We start from the raw sequence: 7,353 nt of genomic DNA on the forward strand, positions 1-7,353 counted from the left end.
GGTCAGTTGAGTGTTGGTTCCTCAATATTGAATTTTAATTTAGATTCACATTAATTGGTAGGATTATACATCGCTGTTTTTGAATCTTAAGAAAATGTAGGCATTTTATTTTTGATAAAATGACGTTGGTTTGATTAAGATGCAAAAAATATGATGAAAATTGGCCAAACCTCAGACATAATTAAAAACATGTCTGAAGCCTTTGTCCGGCTGTGGACTAAAAACGCATGCATTTGTTTGCTTATGTGCATATATATATATATATATATATATATATATATATATATATATATATATATATATATATATATATATATATATATATATATATATACTGATCTCTATTACTTGTGTATTTGATTTATATGTTACTGATGTATTTATTTCTAATTGCATATATATTCGAGTTATCTATTAACGATGTGATAAAAACGATTTCCGATGTAATTAAATTAGTATATTAATGTAATTGAAATCAATACTGATGAGATTCTTTCATTACGAGCGTAATATACACTTTAAATTTTGCCGTAAAGAAAAACGGTAAAAATCCTGGTATAAAAATTGCCAGGCATTTACAGTTTAAAAAAACGGATTATTGACGTAAAGGGGTGATATTACGGTCACCAACGCGTAAAAGATAATTACAAAGTAGGGTAAAAATTACACTCTCCTGTATTTTACCGAAATACGGATGAGAACAGTATATTTTTTACGAAGATTTTCCTATCAAAATTTACTTTTTTTCAAGTGTATTGATTAAACAGTTCTCTTATATTACTCTCATTAAGTAATTAGTTGAGTGTGAATATCATATCGATTAAATCATAAATGTCTAATTATTTTTTTTTATTAATATATAGGTATAATTGTTATTCATTAATGATTCATTTAGAGGAAGTTTTGAACATTTAGGCCCATTTGCGGCTTTATGATAATTATTTGAAAATCTCATAGTCATTTTATATCCTTCGTAAACACACTTTCTTTGGAGAAACAGCTGCTCATTTAACAATGTTTTCAAAGGCAATTTTAGCTGTTTTTACAACAATCTCGATTTGTTCTCCAAAAACATCTTCCCTTCATCAAAAAAAAAAAAAAAAAAAAAAAAAAAAAAAAAAAAAACATTGTTAACCTGATAAATGTCTTGGTGCTAAAGAAGTGTTTTTGCATTATTATTTTTTAACGTGAAAATAGTTTTACCCCAGGAGTCGGTGGTTAAATCTCCCCAGAATTCGTGATTACATCCCCCAGGATTCCTGGTTAGCCTAAATCTCCTCCAGATTTCGTGATTATATCCCCAGGGTTCGTGGTTAAATCTCCAAAAAATTCGTGGTTAAATCTCCCCAGAATTCGAGATTAAATTCCCCCAGAATTCATTGTTGAATCTCCCCAAAATTCAGGATTAAATTCTCCCAGAATTCGTGGTTAAATCTCCCCCAGAATTCGTGGTTAAATCTCCCCAAAAATTCATGATTACATTCCCAAGATTCGTGGTTAAATCCCCCCAGCATTCGAGATTGAATCTCCCAGGATTCGTGGTTACTACTCCCCCAGAATTCGTGGTTAAATCTCCCCCAGAATTCATGATTACATCCCCAGGATTCATGGAGAAATCCTCCCAGCATTCGAGATTAAATCTCCCAGAATTCGTGGTCATACCATCTCATCCCCCCCCCCATTGTAAAGCCCTATTCACATCATCCTCTGTATTTTCTAAACTTAACCTACTACTAGTAATTTTTCCGCAGGGACCCTAGGGAGTAAAGGGTTGGACAGCCCCACCTGCCTCCTTTCCCCTACTATTCACAGGCCTGACACCCCCAACATTCAAAAAACTACTATCCGTGAAATGATGGCCCTCTACTACTACCACTATCATCCTTACCCTATCCACAACTTTTTCTACCACCGAAGCCTTCCAAATTTTCCCTTTGTGATAACCAACCTTACATTTTTCTACAGGTTATCTACGGGCCGACTAAAGGAATGGCCTGTGCCAACGAGAACTGTTGGCTATAATCTACAACAACAACAACATTGTCCAAGGCATGATTTCTCACTCAGCTCCCACTGAGAGAGGACCTTCTGCCTGCTGCTTGCTGCCTGGACTGCTGACTGCTGCCTCCTCCCTGCTGCTGGTTGCTGCCTCTTCACGGAGCTGATATTTTCGGCAGTTTCTCAGCCGAAATTTTCAACTGCCCTGCAGAGATCTCCGCTGCCACCGCCGAATTCGCCAGGATACCTGCCTGTAGGGGCTGCCTTGTGCTACCCTCTACCGTGTAGGCTGCTGTAGGGTGCCTTTCAGCGCTACTGCAAAGGGCTTTGTCCTCAAATTGGCTGATATCAGCCCCCTTTTTATAAGGAGGTACTTTTGACTAGTTAGGCTTTTGTCTCTGACTATCTTAACCTTTGTTTTACTAATAGATCCTCCTGTGGAAAATCCGGTAGCCGTTGTGGTCTGAAAACTCCGGTTGAAGCAGGACCCAAGGGTCAAAACTTCCTACTCTCGCCGTCTGTGGCAAGTGGCAAAAGGCTGTCAGGCTTGGCACCTATAAGCCAAGGTGTTAGGTGCTAGGTAATAGTGATAGGACCTTGCAACCTGGCGTAAATAAGCCAGGAATTCAATGATAGGAATAGGAGTTTGGACTTAGTTTCAATAAAATTTAGGAGAGTACTGTGTTTTATTCCCTAAACCTCCCTACCTGCAGGAGTAGACTGCTGGGCCATCTTAGTGCTGGAGAGAAGCAGTAAGAAGGCTCCCCAGTTGCTATTTGTGCAGGTTGTACCTAGCTAAACAGATAGTTTCAGCACTGCTCTATTAATAGGATAGTTAGGGCCTCCCCTCCCATTAACCATTCTATTTCAGATTCTGATTTTCGTTTTTCAACTCTCACTATAACTTTATCTGGGGCCCTAGGGCTTAAAGGGTTGGACAACCCCACCAGGCACACTGTCTATCTTCGATATCCTCCTCACCTTCCAACCCACCAAGGACTTGTCCTGGAGATCTGTCGATGACCTATTAGAGATCGAATTGGAAGCTATGGCTTCTGCTGAAGTAGAACAGCACCCGGACTTGACCCTTTGCATTACTGACCCTCAGAACCGAAAAAGAATACAACTGGAAACGGACTCGGATGATCATGACAACCATGAATGGACCCAGGTTAGCCGTCGCAAAAAACAGCCAAGATAGAACAACTACACTAGGCCTAATGCTTAGGACAAAGGACAATGGAACAACACCACTACTGTTGGGAACAGTCACCAGCCAACTCGAGAAAACAAAACATATTTTTTCAGAGTCCTGGCTGGAAACTTTTCAGAGGCTTTTAGGGCTACTGCAGCCTTCGAGCAAAAACACAAAAACATTCAAATGGTTGCCAAACCAAATAGGCAGGGCCAGTGGACCATCTCCACCAGGGATGCAAGAGCCCTGGTCACTTTAGGGAGCACTTCTGACATCAGGCTACAAGAGCTCAAGGAGGAAGAAAGAATAAAGAAGGTAGTTGCGGTAGGCTACCCAACTGATATGATGGAAAGCCATTTGTTGAATCTGCCCAACATCACTGCAGTAGAACGAATGACCAACAAGGCTGGTTTTCTAACTAAGGCCATCCTTGTTACCTTCAAAGAACCTCACCCCAAGAAAGTGGATCTAGGCATCTTTGGAAGCTTCTGGGTCAAGAAATATTACCTAGATCCCCTTAGATGTTACAATTGCCAAAAATATGGACATCATAAAGACCAATGTCAGGCAAAGGTCCCAACCTGTGCAGTGTGTAGCCAAAGGCACCCAACACAAGAGTGTATAGATAAAAAGGCTGCAGGCATACCAACAATACCCAAGTGCCCAAACTGTAAGAAAGGACACACAGCAATGGCCCGGGGATGCCCTGAAAGGGTAGCAAGAGTTATTGCTGCCCTCCCCAAGGAAAGAAGAGAAGAACCAAGAGGAAGGGCAGCCCCCAAACCTCTACCCAGAAGAAGGTTCTACACACAAGAAGAGCTAAGGAAAAGCTCTAGAGCTAGGTCCTCTTCTAGAGCTCCAAAGCCTACAACTCAGGCACCTAAACCTATGCCTAGGACTAAGACCACGGTCTTAAGCGAAAAACTATGTTATCTAGTCACACAGGCCGTGACTGGGAAAATCAATGCTGAAGCCATAGCAGCTAGCATTGAACAAGTCCTGATGGGCTTCGTCTCCAGACCCAAGTCCTCCCCACCCCACTCTCATGCTATCCAGGAGATCACCTCTCATACACCAACCTCCACACATACCATTCCATCACCTCAATCACCTGTACCTTCCACATCCGCTACACCAGATCCCACCCCCATCATCCCACTCATCCCATCCACCATCACTTCATCCAATCTCACCCCATCCACCTCATCCACTTCATCCTCTGAGGTCAAGGCAATTGCCTTTGCCCCTAGGGACCCAAGACAATTCTCTTCCACTTACATGCAGGAGTAAGAGTTCTTAACTGGAACTCAGCTGGTGTAAGAACAAAAATGTCCTCCCTGATTGTTGTATGCAAAACTGCGGATATAGATGTAATCCTGCTACAAGAAACACCTTTAACAGCAGGAAAAAAAACTCAGAATAGCCGGTTACAACGCCTACACTACACCACAGATAGGCACAGACAAAGGCTTAGCCACACAAGTCAAAACAACTATACCAACAACAAGGTTACACAACCCAATTCCTTGCGGTACCAATGTAGAGACACTAGCAGTAACAATAACATTACTGAATCAAAAAGTGGACATATGCAACATATACAGGAAAATAAACAGGGAAGACACAGGAGGGCTACAGCTGACGCAACTCTTTGCTCATGCAGAAAGAACACCAACAATTATATGTGGGGATTTTGATGCACATCACCTTATATTATCATCCCCATCAATGACAAACCCCTCAGAGGAACACATAACCTTCGCCCTGGAGGAATTTGAAGGAGTCGCCCTCCTAAACACAGGGCAACCTACACACTTAAGAGGAGGCAGACTGGATCTGACCTTTGCTACAACAGCAATAAGACACTTAACCAGGTGGCGAGTGCACTCAACCCTGATTAGTGATCACTTTGCCACATTAACAGAGTTAGAGATGCAACAACTACCTCCAATTCCACCACCTCCACCAAGATGGAATCAGGACCTAGCAGACTGGGTTTGCTTTCGACTAGCCATAGAGGAATGGGCAGAAAGCTACAATCCTCCAGAAGATATAGATCAGCTAGAAAAAGACCTGGTTGATGCTTTCCACAATGCAGTTAACAGAGCTATGCCCCTAAAGGTAGCAGGAGGTAACCATACATACAAGGACTTCTGGTACTACTGCCCATTAGTCAGGAGGTTAAAAACCAGACTAAACAGTCACAAAAATATACAGAAGATCCACAGTAGAAAACAGAGAACTACTGCAAACAGTCAGAAATGAAACACAACAAAGAATCCATGTAATAAGAATTGAAAAATGGATGGAATGGTGTTCAAGCCTGTGAGGGTACACAACTCTAACTGACCTATGGAAATGGCTACACAAAGTAGCCGGAAAAAAGAAAAATCCAATTGCAATACACCCACACACACAAGAGGAGGCAGAAAGAATTGCAACAACCTTTGCAAACAGAACACTGTCAACTAATTTTTTCCCCTGAAACCAGAATGCCACAAGAGCAACTGGCGCCAGCCAGGTGGGAAGAGATCAACACAGCCTGTCAGCAGCAGGGTGACACAGACACTCCATACACTGTCGAGGAATTAAGAGCAGTACACAAGACAGGAAAAAATACTGCGTCAGGAGCAGAAAAGATCACCTACACAATGATCAAACACACAGGTCCAGTAGGAAAAACTGCATTCCTGAGGTTATTAAACAAAACACACCTTGAGGGGTTTGTCATTGATGGGGATGATAATATAAGGTGATGTGCATCAAAATCCCCACATATAATTGTTGGTGTTCTTTCTGCATGAGCAAAGAGTTGTGTCAGCTGTAGCCCTCCTGTGTCTTCCCTGTTTATTTTCCTGTATATGTTGCATATGTCCACTTTTTGATTCAGTAATGTTATTGTTACTGCTAGTGTCTCTACATTGGTACCGCAAGGAATTGGGTTGTGTAACCTTGTTGTTGGTATAGTTGTTTTGACTTGTGTGGCTAAGCCTTTGTCTGTGCCTATCTGTGGTGTAGTGTAGGCGTTGTAACCGGCTATTCTGGTTTTTTTTTTTCCTGCTGTTAAAGGTGTTTCTAGTAGCAGAATTACATTTATATCCTCGGTTTTGCATACTACAATCAGGGAGGACATTTTTGTTCTTACACCAGCTGAGTTCCAGTTAAGAACTCTTACTCCTGCATGTAAGTGGAAGAGAATTGTCTTGGGTCCCTAGGGGCAAAGGCAATTGCCTTGATCTCAGAGGATGAGGTGGATGGGGTGAGATTGGATGAAGTGATGGTGGATGGGATGAGTGGGATGATGGGGGTGGGATCTGGTGTAGCGGATGTGGAAGGTACAGGTGATTGAGGTGATGGAATGGTAGGTGTGGAGATTGAGGTATGAGAGGTGATCTCCTGGATAGCATGAGAGTGGGGTGGGGAGGACTTGGGTCTGGAAACGAAGCCCATCAGGACTTGTTCAATGCTAGCTGCTATGGCTTCAGCATTGATTTTCCCAGTCATGGCCTGTGTGACTAGATAACATAGTTTTCCGCTTAAGATCGTGGTCTTAATGAAAATTGTCCTAGGCTTAGGTTTAGGTGCCTGAGTTGTAGGCTTTGGAGCTCTAGAGGGGGACCTAGCTCTAAAGCTTTTCCTTAGCTCTATTTGTGTGTAGAACCTTCTTCTGGGTAGAGGTTTGGGGGCTGCCCTTCCTCTTGGTTCTTCTCTTCTTTCCTTGGGGAGGGCAGCAATAACTCTTGCTACCCTTTCAGAGGATCCCCAGGCCATTGCTGTGTGTCCTTTCTTACAGTTTGGGCACTTGGGTATTGTTGGTATGCCTGCAGCCTTTTTATCTATACACTCTTGTGTTGGGTGCCTTTGGCTACACACTGCATAGGTTGGGACCTTTGCCTGGCATTGGTCTTTATGATATCCATATTTTTGGCAATTGTAACATCTAAGGGGATCTAGGTAATATTTCTTGACCCAGAAGCTTCCGAAGATGCCTAGATCCACTTTCTTGGGGTGAGGTTCTTTGAAGGTAACAAGGATGGCCTTAGTTAGAAAACCAGCCTTGTTGGTCATTCGTTCTACTGCAGTGATTTTGGGCAGATTCAACAGATGGCTCTCCATCATATCAGTTGGGTAGCCTACCGCAACTACCTTCTTTATTCTTT

This window comes from Palaemon carinicauda, chromosome 16, assembly GCF_036898095.1.
Source record: "Palaemon carinicauda isolate YSFRI2023 chromosome 16, ASM3689809v2, whole genome shotgun sequence".
In the NCBI taxonomy this organism is placed as follows: domain Eukaryota; kingdom Metazoa; phylum Arthropoda; class Malacostraca; order Decapoda; family Palaemonidae; genus Palaemon; species Palaemon carinicauda.